Raw genomic sequence first — 22,449 nt, forward strand, 5'->3', positions numbered from 1 at the left:
GAGAATTCGTGTGTGTGTGAGAGAGAATGTGTGTGTGTGAGAGAGAGAATGTTTGTGAGAGAGAGAATGTTTGTGAGAGAGAGATAATGCGTGTGCATGTGAGAGAGAGAATGAGTGTGTGTGAGAGAGAATGCGTGTGTGAGAGAGAGAGAATGCGTGTGCGAGAGAGAATGCGTGTGTGAGAGAGAGATAATGCGTGTGTGAGAGAGAGAATGTGTGTGAGAGAGAGGAATAATGCGTGTCTGAGAAAGAGAATGCATGTGTGTGTGAGAGAGAGAGAATGCGTGTGTGACAGAGAATGCGTGTGCGTGTGAGAGAGAATGCATGTGTGAGAGAGAGAGAATGCGTGTGCGAGAGAGAGAATGCGTGTGTGAGAGAGAGAGAATGCGTGTCTGAGAGAGAGAATGCGTGTCTGAGAGAGAGAATGTGTATGTGAGAGAGAGAGAGAATGCGTGTGTGTGAGAGAGATTGCGTGTGAGAGAGAGAGAGAATGCGTGTGTGCGAGAGAGAGAATGCGTGTGTGCGAGAGAGAGAATGTGTGTGTGAGAGAGAGAGAATGCGTGTCTGAGAGAGAGAATGCGTGTCTGAGAGAGAGAATGTGTATGTGAGAGAGAGAGAGAATGCGTGTGTGCGAGAGAGATTGCGTGTGAGAGAGAGAGAGAATGCGTGTGTGCGAGAGAGAGAATGCGTGTGTGCGAGAGAGAGAATGTGTGTGTGAGAGAGAGAGAATGCGTGTCTGAGAGAGAGAATGTGTGTTAGAGAGAATGCGTCTGTGAGAGAGAGAGAATGTGTACGTGAGAGAGAGAATGAGTGCACAAGAGAGAGAATGCGTGCGTGAGAGAGAGTGAGTGTGGGAGAGAGAGAGAATGCGTGCGTGTGAGAGAGAGAGAATGCGTGTGTGAGACAGAGATAATGCGTGTGTGAGAGAGAGAATGTGTGTGAGAGAGAGAATGCATGTGCGTGTGAGAGAGAGAGAATGCGTGTGTGACAGAGAATGCGTGTGCGTGTGAGAGAGAGAGAATGCATGTGTAAGAGAGAGAATGCGTGTGAGAGAGAGAGAATGCGTGTGTGACAGAGAATGCGTGTGCGTGTGTGAGAGAGAGAATGCATGTGCGAGAGAGAGAATGCGTGTGTGAGAGAGAGAGAATGCGTGTCTGAGAGAGAGAATGCGTGTGTGAGAGAGAGAGAATGCGTGTGTGCGAGAGAGATTGCGTGTGAGAGAGAGAGAGAGAATGCGTGTGTGCGAGAGAGAGAATGTGTGTGTGCGAGAGAGAGAATGTGTGTTAGAGAGAATGCGTCTTTGAGAGAGAGAGAATGTGTACGTGAGAGAGAGAATGAGTGCACGAGAGAGAGAATGCGTGCATGAGAGAGAGAATGAGTGTGGGAGAGAGAGAGCGAATCTGTGCAAGAGAGAGAAAATGAGTGTGCAAGAGAGAATGCGTGCGTGAGAGAGAGAATGCGTGCATGAGAGAGAGAATGAGTGTGCGAGAGAGAGAATGCGTGCGAGAGAGAGAATGCATGCGAGAGAGAGAGAATTAGTGTGCAAGAGAGCGAATGCGTGCGTGAGAGAGAGAATGAGTGTGCGAGAGAGAGAATGCGTGCATGAGAGAGAGAATGAGTGTGTGAGAGAGAGGATTCGTGTGTGTGAGAGAGAGAATGCGTGTGTGCTAGAGAGAATGCGTGTGTGCGTGAGAGAGAGAATGCGTGTGTGCGAGAGAGAGAGAATGCGCGCGTGTGAGAGAGAGAGAATGCGTGAGAGAGAGAGAATGCGTGTGTGTGTGAGAGAGAGAATGAGTGTGAGAGAGAATGCATGTGTGTGAGAGAGAGAATGAATGTGAGAGAGAATGCGTGTGTGCGAGAGAGAGAGAATGCGCGCGCGTGAGAGAGAGAGAATGCGTGTGTGAGGGAGAGAGAATGAGTGTGAGAGAGAATGCATGTGTGTGAGAGATAGAATGAATATGAGAGAGAATGCGTGTGTGCGAGAGAGAATGCATGTGTGAGAGAGAGAATGCGTGTGGGAGAGAGAGAGCGAATGCGTGTGTGAGAGAGAGAATGCGTGTGTGCGAGAGAGAATGCATGTGTGAGAGAGAGAGAATGAGTGTGGGAGAGAGAGAGCGAATGCGTGCGTGAGAGAGAGAATGAGTGTGCAAGAGAGAATGCGTGTGTGCGAGATAGAGAATGCGTGCGTGAGAGAGAGAATGAGTGTGTGAGAGAGAATTAGTGTGCAAGAGAGCGAATACGTGCGTGAGAGAGAGAGAATGAGTGTGTGAGAGAGAGAGAGAGGATTCGTGTGTGCGAAAGAGAATTCATGTGTGAGAGAGAGAATGAGTGTGGGAGAGAGAGAGTGAATGCGTGCGTGCGAGAGAGAGAATGCGTGCGTGAGAGAGAGAGAATGAGTGTGTGAGAGAGAGAGGATTCGTGTGTGCGAGAGAGAATGCATGTGTGAGAGAGAGAATGAGTGTGGGAGAGAGAGCGAATGCGTGCGTGAGAGAGAGAATGTGTGTGTGAGAGAGAGAGGATTAGTGTGTGAGAGAGAGAGAATGCGTGTGTGCCAGAGAGAGAATGCATGTGTGTGAGAGAGAGAGAATGAGTGAGAGAGAGAATGCGTGTGTGTGCGAGAATGCGTGAGAGAGAGAATGCGTGCATGTGAGAGACAGAATGCGTGCGAGAGAGAATGCGTGCGTGAGAGAGAGAATGCGTGTGTGTGAGAGAGAGAATGTGTGTGTGAGAGAGAGAATGCGTGAGAGAGAGAATGCATGTGTGTGAGAGCGAGAATGAGTGTGTGAGAGAGAGAACGTGTGCGTGAGAGAGAGAATGTGTGTGTGAGAGAGAGAATGAATGTGGGAGAGAGAGATCAAATGTGTGCGAGAGAGAGAGAATGAGTGTTCAAGAGAGAATGCGTGCGTGAGAGAGAGAATGAGGGTGCGAGAGAGAGAATGCGTGCGAGAGAGAGAATGCGTGCGAGAGAGGGAATGTGTGCGTGAGAGAGTGAATTAGTGTGCAAGAGAGAGAATGTGTGCGAGAGAGAGAATGCGTGCATGAGAGAGAGAATGAGTGCGTGAGAGAGAGAATGAGTGTGGGAGAGAGAGAGCAAATGTGTGCGAGAGAGAGAGAATGAGTGTTCAAGAGAGAATGCGTGCGTGAGAGAGAGAATGTGTGTGTGAGAGAGAATGTGTGTGAGAGAGACAATGTGTGTGAGAGAGAGAGAATGTGTGTGTGTGAGTGAATGTGTGTGTGTGAGAGAATGTGTGTGTGAGAGAGAGAATGTGTGTGTGAGAGAGAGAATGTGTGTGTGAGAGAGAATGTGTGTGAGAGAGACAATGTGTGTGAGAGAGAGAGAATGTGTGTGTGTGAGTGAATGTGTGTGTGAGAGAGAATGTGTGTGTGAGAGAGAGAATGTGTGTGTGAGAGAGAGAATGTGTGTGTGAGAGAGAAATTGTGTGTGTGAGAGAGAATGCGTGTGTGAGAGAGAGAATGTGTGTGAGAGAGAGAATGTGTGTGTGAGAGAGAATGTGTGTGTGAGAGAGAATGTCTGTCAGAGAGAGAGAATGTGTGTGTGATAGAGAATGCGTGTGTCAGAGAGAATGCGTGTGTCAGAGAGAATGCGTGTGTGAGAGAGAGAATGTGTGTGTCAGAGAGAATGCGTGTGTCAGAGAGAGAATGCGTGTGTGAGAGAGAGAATGCGTGTCTGAGAGAGAGAATGTGTGTGTGAGAGAGAATGTGTGTGTGAGAGAGAGAATGTGTGTGTGAGAGAGAATGCGTGTGTGTGAGAGAGAATGCGTGTGTGAGAGAGAATGCGTGTGTGAGAGAGAATGCGTGTGTGTGGGAGAGAATGTGTGTGTGGGAGAGAATGCGTGTGTGTGAGAGAGAATGTGTGTGTGAGAGAGAATGCGTGTGTCAGAGAGAATATGTGTGTGAGTGAGAGAATGTATGTGAGAGAGAGAGAGAGAATGTGTGTGAGTGAGAGAATGTATGTGAGAGAGAGAGAGAGAATGTGTGTGTGAGAGAGAGAATGTGTGTGAGAGAGAGAATGTGTGTGAGAGAGAGAATGCGTGTGAGTGAGAGAGAATGTGTGTGTGAGAGAGAGAATGTGTGTGTGAGTGAGAGAATGCGTGTGTGTGAGAGAGAGAATGTGTGTGTGAGAGAGAATGTGTGTGTGAGAGAGAGAATGTGTGTGTGAGAGAGAATATGTGTGTGAGAGAGAGAATGTGTGTGGGAGAGAGAGAATGTGTGTGTGAGAGAGATTATGTGTGTGAGAGAGAGAATGTGTGTGAGAGAGAGAGAATGTGTGTGTGAGAGAGAGAATGCGTGTGTCAGAGAGAATGCGTGTGTCAGAGAGAGAATGTGTGAGAGAGAGAATGTGTGTGTGAGAGAGAATGTGTGTGTGAGAGAGAATGCGTGTGTGCAAGAGAGAGAGAATGCGTGTGTTAGAGAGAGAGAGAGAGAATGTGTGTGTGAGAGAGAGAGAATGCATGTGTGAGAGAGAATGCGTGTGTGAGAGAGAATGCGTGTGAGAGAGAGAGAATGCGTGTGAGAGAGAGAGAGAATGCGTGTGAGAGAGAGAGAGAATGTGTGTGTGAGAGAGAATGCGCGTGTGAGAGAGAGAATGTGTGTGTGAGAGAGAGAATGTGTGTGTGAGAGAGAATGCGTGTGAGAGAGAGAGAGAATGTGTGTGAGAGAGAGAATGTGTGTGTGAGAGTGAATGCGTGTGTGAGAGAGTGAATGCGTGTGTGCAAAAGAGAGAGAATGCATGTGTGAGAGAGAGAGAATGCGTGAGAGAGAGAATTCGTGTGTGTGTGAGAGAGAATGTGTGTGTGTGAGAGAGAGAATGTTTGTGAGAGAGAGAATGTTTGTGAGAGAGAGATAATGCGTGTGCATGTGAGAGAGAGAATGAGTGTGTGTGAGAGAGAATGCGTGTGTGAGAGAGAGAGAATGCGTGTGCGAGAGAGAATGCGTGTGTGAGAGAGAGATAATGCGTGTGTGAGAGAGAGAATGTGTGTGAGAGAGAGGAATAATGCGTGTCTGAGAAAGAGAATGCATGTGTGTGTGAGAGAGAGAGAATGCGTGTGTGACAGAGAATGCGTGTGCGTGTGAGAGAGAATGCATGTGTGAGAGAGAGAGAATGCGTGTGCGAGAGAGAGAATGCGTGTGTGAGAGAGAGAGAATGCGTGTCTGAGAGAGAGAATGCGTGTCTGAGAGAGAGAATGTGTATGTGAGAGAGAGAGAGAATGCGTGTGTGCGAGAGAGATTGCGTGTGAGAGAGAGAGAGAATGCGTGTGTGCGAGAGAGAGAATGCGTGTGTGCGAGAGAGAGAATGTGTGTGTGAGAGAGAGAGAATGCGTGTCTGAGAGAGAGAATGTGTGTTAGAGAGAATGCGTCTGTGAGAGAGAGAGAATGTGTACGTGAGAGAGAGAATGAGTGCACAAGAGAGAGAATGCGTGCGTGAGAGAGAGTGAGTGTGGGAGAGAGAGAGAGAATGCGTGCGTGTGAGAGAGAGAGAATGCGTGTGTGAGACAGGGATAATGCGTGTGTGAGAGAGAGAATGTGTGTGAGAGAGAGAATGCATGTGCGTGTGAGAGAGAGAGAATGCGTGTGTGACAGAGAATGCGTGTGCGTGTGAGAGAGAGAGAATGCATGTGTAAGAGAGAGAATGTGTGTGAGAGAGAGAGAATGCGTGTGTGACAGAGAATGCGTGTGCGTGTGTGAGAGAGAGAATGCATGTGCGAGAGAGAGAATGCGTGTGTGAGAGAGAGAGAATGCGTGTCTGAGAGAGAGAATGCGTGTGTGAGAGAGAGAGAATGCGTGTGTGCGAGAGAGATTGCGTGTGTGAGAGAGAGAGAGAATGCGTGTGTGCGAGAGAGAGAATGTGTGTGTGCGAGAGAGAGAATGTGTGTTAGAGAGAATGCGTCTTTGAGAGAGAGAGAATGTGTACGTGAGAGAGAGAATGAGTGCACGAGAGAGAGAATGCGTGCATGAGAGAGAGAATGAGTGTGGGAGAGAGAGAGCGAATACGTGCAAGAGAGAGAAAATGAGTGTGCAAGAGAGAATGTGTGCGTGAGAGAGAGAATGCGTGCATGAGAGAGAGAATGAGTGTGCGAGAGAGAGAATGCGTGCGAGAGAGAGAATGCATGCGAGAGAGAGAGAATTAGTGTGCAAGAGAGCGAATGCGTGCGTGAGAGAGAGAATGAGTGTGCGAGAGAGAGAATGCGTGCATGAGAGAGAGAATGAGTGTGTGAGAGAGAGGATTCGTGTGTGTGAGAGAGAGAATGCGTGTGTGCTAGAGAGAATGCGTGTGTGCGTGAGAGAGAGAATGCGTGTGTGCGAGAGAGAGAGAATGCGTGAGAGAGAGAGAATGCGTGTGTGTGTGAGAGAGAGAATGAGTGTGAGAGAGAATGCATGTGTGTGAGAGAGAGAATGAATGTGAGAGAGAATGCGTGTGTGCGAGAGAGAGAGAATGCATGTGTGCGAGAGAGAGAGAATGCGCGCGTGTGAGAGAGAGAGAATGCGTGAGAGAGAGAGAATGCGTGTGTGAGGGAGAGAGAATGAGTGTGAGAGAGAATGCATGTGTGTGAGAGATAGAATGAATATGAGAGAGAATGCGTGTGTGCGAGAGAGAATGCATGTGTGAGAGAGAGAATGCGTGTGGGAGAGAGAGAGCGAATGCGTGTGTGAGAGAGAGAATGCGTGTGTGCGAGAGAGAATGCATGTGTGAGAGAGAGAGAATGAGTGTGGGAGAGAGAGAGCGAATGCGTGCGTGAGAGAGAGAATGAGTGTGCAAGAGAGAATGCGTGTGTGCGAGATAGAGAATGCGTGCGTGAGAGAGAGAATGAGTGTGTGAGAGAGAATTAGTGTGCAAGAGAGCGAATACGTGCGTGAGAGAGAGAGAATGAGTGTGTGAGAGAGAGAGAGAGGATTCGTGTGTGCGAAAGAGAATTCATGTGTGAGAGAGAGAATGAGTGTGGGAGAGAGAGAGTGAATGCGTGCGTGCGAGAGAGAGAATGCGTGCGTGAGAGAGAGAATGAGTGTGTGAGAGAGAGTGGATTCGTGTGTGCGAGAGAGAATGCATGTGTGAGAGAGAGAATGAGTGTGGGAGAGAGAGCGAATGAGTGCGTGAGAGAGAGAATGTGTGTGTGAGAGAGAGAGGATTAGCGTGTGAGAGAGAGAGAATGCGTGTGTGCCAGAGAGAGAATGCATGTGTGTGAGAGAGAGAAAATGAGTGAGAGAGAGAATGCGTGTGTGTGCGAGAATGCGTGAGAGAGAGAATGCGTGCATGTGAGAGACAGAATGCGTGCGAGAGAGAATGCGTGCGTGAGAGAGAGAATGCGTGTGTGTGAGAGAGAGAATGTGTGTGTGAGAGAGAGAATGCGTGAGAGAGAGAATGCATGTGTGTGAGAGCGAGAATGAGTGTGTGAGAGAGAGAACGTGTGCGTGAGAGAGAGAATGTGTGTGTGAGAGAGAGAATGAATGTGGGAGAGAGAGATCAAATGTGTGCGAGAGAGAGAGAATGAGTGTTCAAGAGAGAATGCGTGCGTGAGAGAGAGAATGAGGGTGCGAGAGAGAGAATGCGTGCGAGAGAGAGAATGCGTGCGAGAGAGGGAATGTGTGCGTGAGAGAGTGAATTAGTGTGCAAGAGAGCGAATGCGTGCGTGAGAGAGAGAGAATGAGTGTGCGAGAGAGAGAATGTGTGCGAGAGAGAGAATGCGTGCATGAGAGAGAGAATGAGTGCGTGAGAGAGAGAATGAGTGTGGGAGAGAGAGAGCAAATGTGTGCGAGAGAGAGAGAATGAGTGTTCAAGAGAGAATGCGTGCGTGAGAGAGAGAATGCGTGCCTGAGAGAGAGAACGAGTGTGCGAGAGAGAGAATGTGTGCGTGAGAGAGTGAATTAGTGTGCAAGAGAGCGAATGCGTGCGTGAGAGAGAGAGAATGAGTGTGCGAGAGAGAGAATGCGTGCATGAGAGAGAGAATGAGTGTGTGAGAGAGAATGTATGCGTGAGAGAGAGGATGCGTCTGTGAGAGAGAGAGGATTCGTGTGTGAGAGAGAAATAATGCGTGTGTGAGAGAGAAAGAATGCGTGTGTGCGAGAGGGCGTGCAAGAGATAGTGTGTGCGCAAGAGAGAGAAAATGTGCGAATGTGAGTGAGAAAGAGAATGAGCGTGTGTGAGATATGATGTGCTCATGCATGAGAGTGTGTGTGAGTGCTAGAAAGAAAGTGTGAAAGTGAGAGAGGAAGTGTGTGTGTATGTGAAAGAGTGAGTGCATGCGAGTGTGTGTGTGCGCATGTGAGAGAGAGTGTGTGTACAAGTGAATGAGAGTGAGTGCGCACGTGAGAGAGAGGGCCTGTGTGAGAGACTTTGCAAGTGTGTGTGAGAGAGACAGTTTTGGAGAGAGAGAGAGTGAGTGTGTGAAAGTGAGGATATATGAGATGGTGAATGTGAGTGTGTGGGGGTGCGTGTGTCAGAAAGTGTGTATGAGAGTGTGTGTGTAAGGGTGTGTATAACTGAGAGAGTATGTGGAAGCGAGTGTGAGAGAGAGTGGAGAGAGAGAGAATGAATGAGTGAAAGTGTGTGTATGTCAGAGAGACAGAGAGAGTATGCGCGTGTGCATGTTTGTGTGTGAGTGTGAGAGAGAGATTGTGATAGTGCGTGTGAAAATGTTTGCAGTGTGTGAAAGGGCATGTGTGTGAGGGACTGAATGTGGTGTGTGAGGGTGTGTGTGCACACGTGTGAGAGTGTGAGGAAATGAGAGTGAGGGACAGTGTATGGTTTGTGGATCATTACTGGGACAGGGATATAAACACATGATTTATACACAGTTACATTATGGAGGGACAGCACTGACACGGAAACTGGGCACGCCGATGGAAACACACACACCCACCCACCCACCACCCACCCACACAGAGGCTTGGTCTCACTCTCTCTCACACACACACAGAGGCTTGGCCTCACTCTCTCTCACACACACAGAGGCATGGTCTCACTCTCTCTCACACACACACAGAGGTATGGTCTATCTCTCTCTCTCTCACACACACACACAAGGCATGGTCTCACTATCTTTCTCACACAGAGACATTTCTGTGACGATACTTGAGCTCAGACCCTCACTGACTCTCCCCCCCAGACTAAATCTGTGCACAGTGCCATGTCCTGTGTTGGGGTGTGTCTGTTCCTGTATGTATGTGTGTATGTCAGTCTGTCTCTGTATGTGTGTGTGTAGGTCTGTCTCTGTGTGTGTGTGTGTCTGTCTGTGTGTGTCTGTGTGTGTGTGTCAGTGTGGGTCTGTGTCTGTGTGTGTGTCAGTGTGTGTGTCTGTGTCTGTCTGTGTGTGTGTGTCAGTGTGTGTCTGTGTCTGTGTGTGTGTCTGGGTGTGTGTGTCTCTGTGTGTTTGGGAGGTGGTGAAGGCAGGGGAGCTGTGAGGGTGAAATGTGGGTGTTGAGGGGCAGGCACATGATCTATGATTTAAATTCACAAACTCTGCCAATATTTTTGAGAAAGGGAAAGGAAATAAAAGACTCAAAATCAAGTTGGAAATGGCTGGATGTAGAGCAGGGCAGGGAGAGACAGACAGAGAGAGAGAGACACACACATACAGGGACAGAAAGAGAGAGACAGAGACACAGAGAAGAGAGAGACACAGGGACAGAGAGAGAAGACAGGGAGAGATAGAGAGAGAGAGACAGAGAGTAGGACACACAGGGACAGAGAGAAAGAGAGAGACACACACACAGGAACAGAGAGAGAGAGGGTCAGAGAGACACACACAGAGGCAGACAGACAGGGACAGAGACAGAGATTAATTCTAGGAATCACACATACAGCAGGAAAATCCCAAGAAAACCTCAGCAAATATCCCCCTCTCCATTCCCAGCCCTGTGTGTGTGTGTGTGTATCAGGAAGCCTACCTACAGTCAGGCTCTGAGACGCTAGTGTGGGAGTAATCTTTAATATTTTCAAACTGCACTGATACAGCTTCAATAAAAAGGGAGTTGTAGCAACTGGGAAAGATGACACTTTGTTGCCCCCGAATTAACATCTCCGTGGGCAGCCAGATCCCACCAGGCTCCTGTCCTGGGAATTAACATCTCAATCAGACAGAGCCCTCCCCAGGGAGCAGACTGACAGACGATGGGACGTGTCAGAGAGGGCAGGGGTGGGCTTCACTAACCCCTCACCCAGAATAAATGTGTGCAAGGAATTGGTCAGATTCATTCTCCAACCCTGTTCTCTCTCTGTGTGGGGAGTGAGCAGCTCTCCCTGTCTGCCTGTAACTGTGTGACAGTGTGTGTGTGTGTGTGTGAGTTTAATAATGTTTCCAGCCTCTGGTTAATTGCTTTCTTATGATTTGTTTGTATTTTGATGTTGCTGTGAGGTTATGAAATGCATTGGGGATGGGAGAAGGGAGTTGGTGGGATTGTGTTTAACCTGGGATCTTGCTGTGTAATTTTGCATCACGCTGCTCTCGCTCCCCCCCCCCACTCCCCCCACAACTAACTCATCTCTTCTTTCTTTTATCCCGAGGAACTTTTGTTGGGAAAGCAGGAAAGTGAAGATCCAAAATGCCTGGGGGGCCAGGAAAGCCTTGGACCAGAACAAACTCCAGAGGGCAGGGAGCACAGGCCTGAGGCCTGTTGGCCAGGCTGCAGCCCGTGGGGCCCAGGTGAGTGGGGGGGTCTGTTTCTTCCCCCCCGAGGTTTCATCTCCTCTGGGGGTGGGGGGGTGGGAGCCCGGTTTGTCGGGGCCTCTGGTTAACTGGGGCCTGTCAGATCACGGGTTCGAAGCCTGGGGTTAAAGTCACCGGGGCATCGGTGACACAAACAGGTGAGACCCCCAGGATCTGGGAGAGGGGACTCCCTCGGGAGGGAACTCTAACCCAAAATATCTGACCCTCTGGAAAGAATTGTCACCCTCTCAGAGGAAAGTGGGTCATAGAGAGGGCAGGATGACCGAATTGGACACGGAGAGAAAGAGAGTGAGAGAAAGAAATGGAGAATGGTGAGAGCAAGAGAGAGAGGGGGTGGGGGGGCAGTGTGAGATTGGGGAATAGCTGCAATATTAGATTCTGGGGTGACAGGAAATAATTAAATTGGAAATAAAAACCATCAGATTATCGAGCTTCTGCAGCACTGTCACTTGTGGGATCTTGCTGTGCGTCAATTGCCCTAATGCCACCGTTGCAGGCAAGTGAGTGGTTTTAATCAGCTAACCCGTCATTTCAAAAACTTTTCAACATGAAAACTCAACTCATCACCCGACGTGTTTGTGTTTGGATGTTGCTGAGAAATTGTCTGTCTCGCTGAGAGGGGAAAAGCTGGGATCTTGCTGTGCTATCTCCCTGTGAAAGATTTTCCTGCTCTGCCTCTTTCCTCCCAAAGGGATCTTCCTGGCCAGCTGAGGATTTGAACAGTCTGTGTTTGGGAGCAGGAAACCTTCAGACAAGAGCTTCCTCCAGAGGGGGGAACACAGTCCTGAGGCCTGTATGACAGGCTGCAGCCTGTGGGGCCCAGGTGAGTTTTGTCTGTGTATGACCCCGAGGTTTAATCTCCTCTCTCTGGGCAGGGGGGCTGGCTTTTACCGGGACCTCTGGTTAACCGGGTCCTGTCGGATTGGGGCCTTCTCAGAGAAAGGGGTACAGAGAGACGGGGACAGAGAGAGGGAGGACAGACAGAGAGGGGACAGACAGAGAGGGGACAGAGAGAGGGGGGACAGAGAGACGTGGACAGAGAGAGGGAGGACAGACAGAGAGGGGACAGAGAGAGGGGGCACAGAGAGAGGCGGACCGAGAGGCGGGTCAGTGAGAGCGGATACAGAGATAGAGGGGGTAGGGAGAGGGGGACAGCGCGAGGGGTGTCAGAGGGGGGACAGAGAGGGGGGGACAGAGAGAGGGAAAGAGAGGGGAAAGAGAGAGGGGGACAGAGAGAAAGGGGTACAGAGGTCACGGACAGAGAGAGGGGGACAGAAGAGTGAGGGACAGAGAGAGGGGGTGACAGAGAGGGAGGGGGACAGAGAGAGGGGGAGATAGAGATGCGAGACAGAGAGAGGGGTACAGAGAAAGGGGAACAGAGAGAGGGGGACAGAGGGAGAGGGATACAGAGAGATGCAGGACAAAGAGAGGGGCGACGAGGGGCAGAGAGAGGGGAACAGAGAGAGTGGGGCAGAGAGAGAGGGGGGATAGAGAGAGGGATACAGAGAGTGCGGCCAGAGGGGGGACAGAGAGGGTGGACAGGGAGATGGGGCCCAGCAGAGCAGGGACAGAGAGTGGGGGACAGAGAGATGAGGTTCAGAGAGGGGGACAGAGAGAGGGAGACAGACAAAGGGGGGACAGAGAGAGGGGCAGAGCAGAGGAGGGACAGAGAGATGAGGTTCAGAGAGGGGGACAGAGAGAGGGAGATAGACAAAGGGGGGACAGAGAGAGGGGGACGGGGGCAGAGAAGTGGGGACAGAGACAGGGGGGCAAAGAGAGGTTAACAAAGAGAGGGGAACAGAGAGAGGGGACAGAGAGTGGGCATAGAGAGCGCGGGGAGATAGAAGGGGTCAGAGAGTGGGGACACAGAGTGAGGTGGAGAGAGAGAGAGAGAGAGGACAGAGAGAGTGGACAGAGTAGGGGACAAAAGGGGGGAACGAGAGAGGGGGAGAGAGAGAGGGGCAACAGAGAGGGACAGAAAGGGGGGTCTCGGATGGCAGAGAGAGGGGGGAACATAGTGATGGGGTACAGAGAAAGGGGCGACAGAGTGGAGACAGAGAGAGGAGGCAGAGGTGGGGTGTAAAGAGAGGAGGGGGAGAGAGAGGGGGACAGAGAGAGGGGGACAGAGAGAGGGGTCAGAGAGAGGGGGGGTAGATAGAGGGGGACAGAGCGAGGGCTGCCAGAGAGGTGACAGAGAGGGGGGAGCAGAGGGAGGAAAAGAGAGGGGCAAAAAGAGAGAGGGAAGACAGAGAGAAGGAGGGCAGAGGGCGCGGACAGAGAGTGAGGGACAGAGAGAGTGAGGGACAGAGAGAGTGAGGGACAGAGAGAGGGGGGACAGAGAGAGGGGGACAGAGAGAGGGGGGACAGAGAGAGGGGGTCAGAGAGAGGGAGGACAGAGAGAGTGAGGGACAGAGAGAAGGGAATAGAGAGACGGGGACAGATTGGGGGGCACAAAAAAACGAAAGATGGGATAGAGAGAGTGGGGGAGAGAGAGAGAATGGACAGAGAGAGGGGGACGGAAAGAGGGGGCAGAGAGAGGGGCACAGAGAAAGGGGAACAGACAGATGGGACACAGAGAGGGGGTCAAAGAGAGGGAAGACAGAGAGAGGGGTACAGAGAAAGGGGTACAGAGAGATGGGGACAGAGAGAGGGGGAACAGACAGAGAGGGGACGGACAGAGAGAAGGGGGACAGAGAGAGGGGGACCGAGAGGGGGGACAGTGAGAGGGGATACAGAGATAGAGGGGGTAGAGAGCGGGGGACATTGCTAGGGGTGTCAGAGGGGGGACAGAGAGGGGGAACAGAAAGAGGCAAAGAGAGGGGGAAAGAGAGAGGGAAGACAGAGAAAAAGGGGGACAGAGAGCAGGGGGACAGAGTTAGGGAGGACAGAGAGAGGGAGGATAGAGAGAGGGGGACAGAGAGACGGGGACAGACAGTGGGGGCAGAGATAGCGAGAGAGGAGATAGAGAGAGTGGGGGGTGAGAGAGAGAACGGACAGAGAGGGAGGGGGACTGAGAGGGGGGAGGTAGAGAGGGAGACAGAGAGAGGGAACAGAGACGGGGGTCAGAGAGACGGGGACAGAGAGATGGGAACAGAGAGAGGGGGACGGAAAGCGGGGGCAGCGAGAGGGATACAGAGAAAGGGGAACAGAGAGCGGGGGACAGAGAGGGAGGACAGAGAGAGGGGGGACAGAGAGGGGGGCAGAGAGAGGGGGGACAGAGAGACGGGAGGACAGAGAGAGGGGGGACAGAGAGAGGGAGGATGGGGTGCAGAGAGAGTGAGAGAGGGGATAGAGGGGGAGAGCGAGAGAGGGAGACAGAGAGTGAGAGGGGACAGAGAGAGAGAGAGAGGGGGACAGAAAGCGAGGAGACAGAGAGAGGGGGACAGAGAGAGTGAAACAGAGAGAGGCCGTACAAAGACAGGGGGACAGAGAGAGGGGGACAGGGGCAGAGAAATGGGGACAAAGACAGGGGGGCAGAGAGAAGGGGGCAAAGAGAGGTTAACAAAGAGAGGGGAACAGAGAGACGGGAACAGAGAGAGGGGTTAGAGAGCGCGGGGAGATAGAAGGGGTCAGAGAGTGGGGGCACAGAGAGAGGTGGAGAGAGAGAGAGAGAGGGGACAGAGAGAGTGGACAGAGTAGGGGATAGAGAGGGGGAACGAGAGAGAGGGAGAGATAGAGAGGGCGACAGAGAGGGACAGAAAGGGGGGTCTCGGATGGCAGAGAGAGGGGGGAACATAGTGATGGGGTACAGAGAAAGGGGCGACAGAGTGGAGACAGAGAGAGGAGGCAGAGGTGGTGTGTAAAGAGAGGAGGGGGAGAGAGAGGGGGACAGAGAGAGGGGGACAGAGAGAGGGGTCAGAGAGAGGGGGGGTAGAGAGAGGGGGACAGAGCGAGGGGTGCCAGAGAGGTGACAGAGAGGGGGGAGCAGAGGGAGGAAAAGAGAGGGGCAAAAAGAGAGAGGGAAGACAGAGAGAAGGAGGGCAGAGGGCGCGGACAGAGAGTGAGGGACAGAGAGAGTGAGGGACAGAGAGAGTGAGGGACAGAGAGAGGGGGGACAGAGAGAGGGGGACAGAGAGAGGGGGGACAGAGAGAGGGGGGACAGAGAGAGGGAGGACAGAGAGAGTGAGGGACAGAGAGAAGGGAATAGAGAGACGGGGACAGATTGGGGGGCACAAAAAAACGAAAGATGGGATAGAGAGAGTGGGGGAGAGAGAGAGAATGGACAGAGAGAGGGGGACGGAAAGAGGGGGCAGAGAGAGGGGCACAGAGAAAGGGGAACAGACAGATGGGACACAGAGAGGGGGTCAAAGAGAGGGAAGACAGAGAGAGGGGTACAGAGAAAGGGGTACAGAGAGATGGGGACAGAGAGAGGGGGAACAGACAGAGAGGGGACGGACAGAGAGAAGGGGGACAGAGAGAGGGGGACCGAGAGGGGGGACAGTGAGAGGGGATACAGAGATAGAGGGGGTAGAGAGCGGGGGACATTGCTAGGGGTGTCAGAGGGGGGACAGAGAGGGGGAACAGAAAGAGGCAAAGAGAGGGGGAAAGAGAGAGGGAAGACAGAGAAAAAGGGGGACAGAGAGCAGGGGGACAGAGTTAGGGAGGACAGAGAGAGGGAGGATAGAGAGAGGGGGACAGAGAGACGGGGACAGACAGTGGGGGCAGAGATAGCGAGAGAGGAGATAGAGAGAGTGGGGGGTGAGAGAGAGAACGGACAGAGAGGGAGGGGGACTGAGAGGGGGGAGGTAGAGAGGGAGACAGAGAGAGGGAACAGAGACGGGGGTCAGAGAGACGGGGACAGAGAGATGGGAACAGAGAGAGGGGGACGGAAAGCGGGGGCAGCGAGAGGGATACAGAGAAAGGGGAACAGAGAGCGGGGGACAGAGAGGGAGGACAGAGAGAGGGGGGACAGAGAGGGGGGCAGAGAGAGGGGGGACAGAGAGACGGGAGGACAGAGAGAGGGGGGACAGAGAGAGGGAGGATGGGGTGCAGAGAGAGTGAGAGAGGGGATAGAGGGGGAGAGCGAGAGAGGGAGACAGAGAGTGAGAGGGGACAGAGAGAGAGAGGGGGGGACAGAAAGCGAGGAGACAGAGAGAGGGGGACAGAGAGAGTGAAACAGAGAGAGGCCGTACAAAGACAGGGGGACAGAGAGAGGGGGACAGGGGCAGAGAAATGGGGACAAAGACAGGGGGGCAGAGAGAAGGGGGCAAAGAGAGGTTAACAAAGAGAGGGGAACAGAGAGACGGGAACAGAGAGAGGGGTTAGAGAGCGCGGGGAGATAGAAGGGGTCAGAGAGTGGGGGCACAGAGAGAGGTGGAGAGAGAGAGAGAGAGAGAGGGGACAGAGAGAGTGGACAGAGTAGGGGATAGAGAGGGGGAACGAGAGAGAGGGAGAGATAGAGAGGGCGACAGAGAGGGACATAAAGGGGGGTCGGAGGGCAGAGAGAGGGGGGACATAGTAATGGGGGATAGAGAGAGGGGGACATAGTAATGGGGGACAGAGAGAGGGGGCAGAGATGGGGTGTAAAGAGAGGGGGGAGAGAGAGGGGGGTACAGAGAGAGGGGGACAGAGAGAGGGGGACGGGGGGGCAGAGATAGAGGGGGTAGAGAGAGGGAGACAGAGCGAGGGGTGCCAGAGAGGTGACAGAGAGTGGGGACAAAGAGAGGGGTGAAAAGAGAGAGGGAACACAGAGAGAAGGGGGGCAGACGGCGCGGACAGAGAGAGGGGGACAGAGAGAGTGAGGGACACAGAGAGGGGAATAGAGAGACGGGGACAGAGAGTGGGGGCAGAGAGAGCGAGAGATGGGATAGAGAGAGTGGAGGGAGAGAGAGAATGAACAGAGAGGGAGGCGGGGACAGAGAGAGTGGGAGATGGTCAGCAATTCATTCATTCATTCTGCAATAATGACACTGACCCAGGGTCACGTGGGAGATTGGGGAAGGCAGAGAGAGCTGTGGGATCGTGCTGTGCTTTTGGTGCCACTGTTGTATTGAACACAGAGGAAGAGATTTCTGAGATAGAGGGAGAGAGGGGAGGAACAGAGACATCTCAGAGTTGGAGAGATGAAGAGGGGGAACAGAGAGAGGGGGGGAACAGAGAGAGGGAGGGAAGAGAGAGAGAGAGAGAGATCTCAGATGGAGAGAGCACAAGACGGGGATCAGAGTGCGCAGGGCACAGAGAAGGAAGGGGGAAATGTTTGGAATTTGTACAACAGGAGGATTGCACCCTCTTGTCCAGGAGACAGCATCAAACCCTTAACCAGCATCAGGGACAGACACCATCTGTCTGCGGTTACCCGGCTGCTCGTGGGATCTTGCTGTGTGTCTTTCAAGCGAGCATCTGGTTAAAAGCTCAATGGTGATCTTTATATTTCGATGATGGAGATGCCGGTGTCGGACTGGGACAACACCAGGTTATACTGTAACCGGATTCTCCAAAAGCTAGTGTTGTGTGATGTTTAATGTTATATATCGATATATATATAGACACAGAGGGAGGGGAGGAGGGGCGTGTGTGTTTTGGGGGGCGTTTAAGGGTGGGTCCTGTTGGATTGGGGTGGGAAAAGCTGGGATCTTGCAGTGCTATCTCCCTGTGAAAGATTTTCCTGCTCAGCCTTCCCACAAATGCCTCCCAAAGGGATCTTCCTGGCCAGCTGAGGATTTGAAAAGTGTGTGTTTGGGAGCAGGAAACCTTCAGACAAGAGCTTCCTCCAGAGGGGGGAACGCAGTCCTGAGGCCTGTATGACAGGCTGCAGCCTGTGGGGCCCAGGTGAGTTTTGTCTGTGTATAACCCCGAGGTTTAATCTCCTCTCTCTGGGGAGGGGGGCTGGCTTTTACCGGGACCTCTGGTTAACCAGGTCCTGTCGGATTGGGGCCTTGTCGTTTTTGAATAGGTTTGAAGCCTGGGGCTAAGGTAACTGGGGCCTTGGGATTTGACACAAATACGTCAACCCTTGACCAGCATCACCCACGATGTGCGTGGGGTTAGATTGCTGCTTGTGGGATCTCGCTGTGCGTACGTGTGTATTAATGTTTCGAGCCTCTGGTCAACTGCCCTGCGGTGATGTCTGTGTATTTCAATGTCACTGGGATGGTCAGCAATTCATTCATTCATTCTGCAATAATGACACTGACCCAGGGTCGCGTGGGAGGTTGGGGAAGGCAGAGAGAGCTGTGGGATCGTGCTGTGCTTTTGGTGCCATTGTTGTATTTTATTTCAAATTGATTTGTTTTTATTTCTCAGTGTGTTTCCCCACCCCCCCACCCCCGTAACCCTGGGGGTGAGCAGGAGATTGGATTGGGGGGGGGGGGACAAGGCAGGAGGGTGGGGACCAAGGCGGGGGTGGGGAAGAAGGCGTGGGATGGGGGGAGAGAGTGCAATGTGTGTGGGGAGAGAATGCGTGGGGCTTCCTCCAGAGGGGGGAACGCAGTCCTGAGGCCTGTATGACAGGCTGCAGCCTGTGGGGCCCAGGTGAGTTTTGTCTGTGTATGACCCCGAGGTTTAATCTCCTCTCTCTGGGGAGGGGGGCTGGCTTTTACCGGGACCTCTGGTTAACCGGGTCCTGTCGGATTGGGGCCTTGTCGTTTTTGAACAGGTTTGAAGCCTGGGGCTAAGGTAACTGGGGCCTTGGGATTTGACACAAAGCCTCTGGTCAACTGCTCTGCGGTGATGTGTGTGTATTTCAGTGTCACTGGGATGGTCAGCAATTCATTCATTCATTCTGCAATAATGACACTGACCCAGGGTCACGTGGGAGATTGGGGAAGGCAGAGAGAGCTGTGGGATCGTGCTGTGCTTTGGTGCCATTGTTGTATTTTATTTCAAATTGATTGGTTTTTATTTCTCAGTGTGTTTCCCCACACACCCTGTCAGGCGGGTTGGGGAACAAGGCGGGGGGGGGGGGGAACAAGGCGGGGGGGGAACAAGGCGGGGGGGGGAACAAGGCGGGGGGCGGAACAAGGGGGGGGGAACAAGGCGGGGGTGGAACAAGGCGGGGGGGAACAAGGCGGGGGGGGGGGTGACAAGGCGGGGGGGGGTACAAGGCGGGGGGGGGGGGTTAAAATGAGTTTTTTCGACAAGTAGCCAATTAGCCATTCAGTTCCGTCATCATCTTTCTGTATCAATCCACCTCCGCGCCCTATATCCCGAAAATCAAACACAATTTTCAAAGGGTTTCAGAATATTTGGTGTAGCTAAAACTGGTGCGGTGATTAATCCTGCTTTAAAATTCTCAAATGCCTCCTGGCATTGTTCTGTCCACCACAATACTGTGTTCTTCTTTAATAAATCCATCAGTGGTGCCAATACGCTGCTGAAGTTTGGAACAAACTTCTGATAGAATCCACTCAGTTCCAAACATCGAAGCACCTCTTTCTTCGAGGATGGTGGTGGAAATTCCTCAAAGCCCTTCGTCTTTGTGTTCCATGGAGGCAACCTTCCATGCCCAATGTAATGTCCCAGGAACGTCCCCACTGCTTTCAAGAATTCTGTTTTCTTTAAGTTTATTACCAAGTTTGCTTTTTGTAATCGTTCAACATGCTCTGTCAACTGTAACATGGGAGCTTTCAATCACTTGCTAAAGATCACTACATCATACAGATAACCTGCACAATTTGTTCATCTGGCCACAGCTCTGTTCCTGAGTCTTAAATGTGGTGGTGCATTATTCATTCATATGAAATACTCGGTAAAGTTTTTTTGTCATCTCTGGTATCTTTACTAGATAGTTTAACTGACTCCACATTTTTTTTTAATTTGAAAGGGGCCACTAAACCTGGCTTTGAAGAGATTTCTTACCACTGGTGGCAATACTAATACGTCATCCCCACGGGAAATCTTCAAAGTTTCAGTGTTTTTATCTGCCACCTGCTTCACTCTATGTTGTGCTCTTCAGATACTGTTTAGCAAACTCACCTACTCCATCTACTCTCTCCTTCACCTCATACACATAATCCAAGTGTGAGATTTCCGACTTCGGTCCTGTCAATTTTTATTTAATTAATTTCAAAGGAGCTCTCACTTCATGTACGAATATTAACTCAAAGGAAGTAAAGTGAATAGATTTATTTGGGGCATCTCTAATTGCAAACAATTTAATGGGGCACCTTTATCCCAATCATTTGGCCAACCCTGACAGTACGCTGTTAACATAGTCTTCAGCGTCTGATGCTAACTTTCCAAGGCTTCCTGGGATTCAGGATGGGACGCCCATGATTTGAAGTGTTGTATTCCTAAGCCATCCATGACTTCCTTAAACAGTTGAGTGGTAAAATAGGACCCTTGGTCTGACTGAATCTCTCTGGGCAGTCCACAGTGAGTAAAGAAAGGTACCAGCTCCTCCACCTCCCTTTTTGCCTTGACACTCCAATAATGGAATTGCCTCTGGAAATCTGGTAGACGCATCCACTATGGTCAGCAAATATTGGTTTCCACTTTTACTTTAGAAAGGGGACATACACAATTAATCATAACCCGCGTGCAAGGTTCTTCGAATGCAGGAATTGGCAAGAAAGGTGCTGGTTTTATTACTGCCTGTTACTTACCTACCATTTGGTATGTATGTCACGTACAACAAAAATTAACAGCGTCCTTGTGCATTCCAGGCCACTAGAAATGCTTCTGTACCTTAGCCTGAGTCTTCTGTCCACCTAAGTGACCGCCTGCAGTTAGTTTATGAGCTACCTGTAACACTGTACGTTACTGCTAACACAATCTGGTGCACATCGGCCCATTTCCCTTCTGCAGTAACCTATCGGGGTCTCCATTTTAATTTTATGGTTCTATCTTTAAGTGAATAACGTTCAACAATATATTCTGATTCCTTTTCTGCGCCTGTTCAGGTTTTTCCTGCACCGTTACATCCAACAGGGGATCAGTTCATTGAGCATCAACCCATTTGTCTTTTTCGTTCGTTTTTCCTTCCTGCTGTAACTTCTGACAGTGGGATCTTGTTACTACACAGTCTGGAAAAATTTCTGGTTAATGTTCTTTTAACTCACCAATTCTCTAGTCTTCCTTTGGCTGCTCCACCACAAGGAGTGCCTATCGCACCTCGCCTCCTGCTAAATCGTTCCCAAGAATAAACTGTATTCCTGGAACTGACAATCTGTTACTCACTGTTACTGTTACTTCCCTTATCTTGATTTGGCATCCCATCCTGATGTTACACAAGGGAATGCTTAATTTCTGTCCCCCTTCCACAATTAACATGCTCTTGATTAACATGCCAGAAAGAGTGAAAAAAACTTTCATTTCTTCCTATTAGAGGGTGAGAGAAAGTGAGGGCTGCAGATGCTGGAGATGAGAGTTGAAAAGTGTCGGGCTGGGAAAGCACAGCACGTCGGCAGTATCCGAGGTGCAGGGGCGTTGACGTTTCAGGCATAAATGCTTTTCATCAGGAAAGTGGGAGGTAAGGGAGGGGGAAGGAGTTTGAGAAATAAATGGGAGGGTAGGGGTGGAGATAGGTGAAAGGGAGCTTGGAAGACGATAGGTAGATGCAAGCGGAGTATGATGGTGGTAGGTCGGACAGGAGAGTGATAGGACTCCTATCGGTGGTAGGACAGCTGGAATATTCAAACTGTACAGCATCAACATTGACTTCACCAAATTCCAAATCTCCCCTCCACCAACCTTTCCCCGATCCAGCTGTTCAAACTAGCACTGCCCTCTCGGACGACACTAACTAGCCATCTTCCTTTCCATCTATCGACTCCACCCGACCCTCCGACATATCACTATCACTCCCACCTACATCTTCTTATTGCCTTCCCAGTGACCCTCCCACCAGCTCAGCTACTACCCTCGTTTTTATCTTTCAGCCCCATTGTCCCCCCACCATGTTCCTGACGATGGGTTTCTGCCTGATATTCGATTGTCCTGCTGTTTGGATGCTGCCTGATCTGTTGTGCTTTTCCGGTGCCTGACTTCTCAACTATTAGAGACTGAGCAGATCCCGTATCTCACAAAATTCTAACTTCTTGTCCAACTCCCCCGTTCTTTCTGTGTAAACTTTATCTACAGAGGTGAATTCTTCAGAGAGATCAGGCACTGCTTCCATACCCAGCCCTTGCCAAGGCTGTGCAATTTCCTGCAGCTCCTCAGATCCACTTGGCGTCTCTTTTACCAGTTTCACTAATGCCACTGGGCTTAGCCTCTTCTACCGCATCTTTCCCCAAAGTGTTTTCCTTTAACGCCCAGCACGGTGTGTCCCAGCTTACTGCAGTGAGAACAACATTTTTCCCTGTGCCCTTCTTTAACCACCAGCACTGTAAGTTTATGTGTTCCACTCCCTTATAGTGAGAGCACCTGAGGCCTTTCACCACCTTTCAACCCCCTTGAGCTTCTTTCTTCACCTGTGGTAAACTATTGTGAGCTACCGTTCGCTTTGTAATGTGTGATCGTCCATTCTCCAAATGTCTATCCCTCACAGGATGAAATTCCTGCCAGAAGCTAAATTTCATCACATGCCACAATGCATATTTACCTGCCATTTCTGCCGCGCTTCTCACTTCTTGAACTTTCTATTCATTCACATGAATTCTTACTATCTCTAGAAGTGAGTCTTTTAACTTCTCCAGCAGAATAATCTCCCTTCAAGCCTCACAGGTTTTATCCATTTTTAAGGCCAGTACCCACCTGTCAAAATGACTGGTTAATTCTTTCAAACTCAATATAAGTCTGACCTGGTTCCTTCTCTATTTTTCTGAACTTCTGTCTATATGCTTCTAGTACCAAATCATAACCAATCAAAATAGCCAGTTTGACATCT

The sequence above is a fragment of the Chiloscyllium plagiosum genome, unplaced genomic scaffold (assembly GCF_037043375.1).
Source record: "Chiloscyllium plagiosum isolate Xiang-an unplaced genomic scaffold, Cpla_swu_hap1 HiC_scaffold_14, whole genome shotgun sequence".
Taxonomy (NCBI): Eukaryota; Metazoa; Chordata; class Chondrichthyes; order Orectolobiformes; family Hemiscylliidae; genus Chiloscyllium; species Chiloscyllium plagiosum.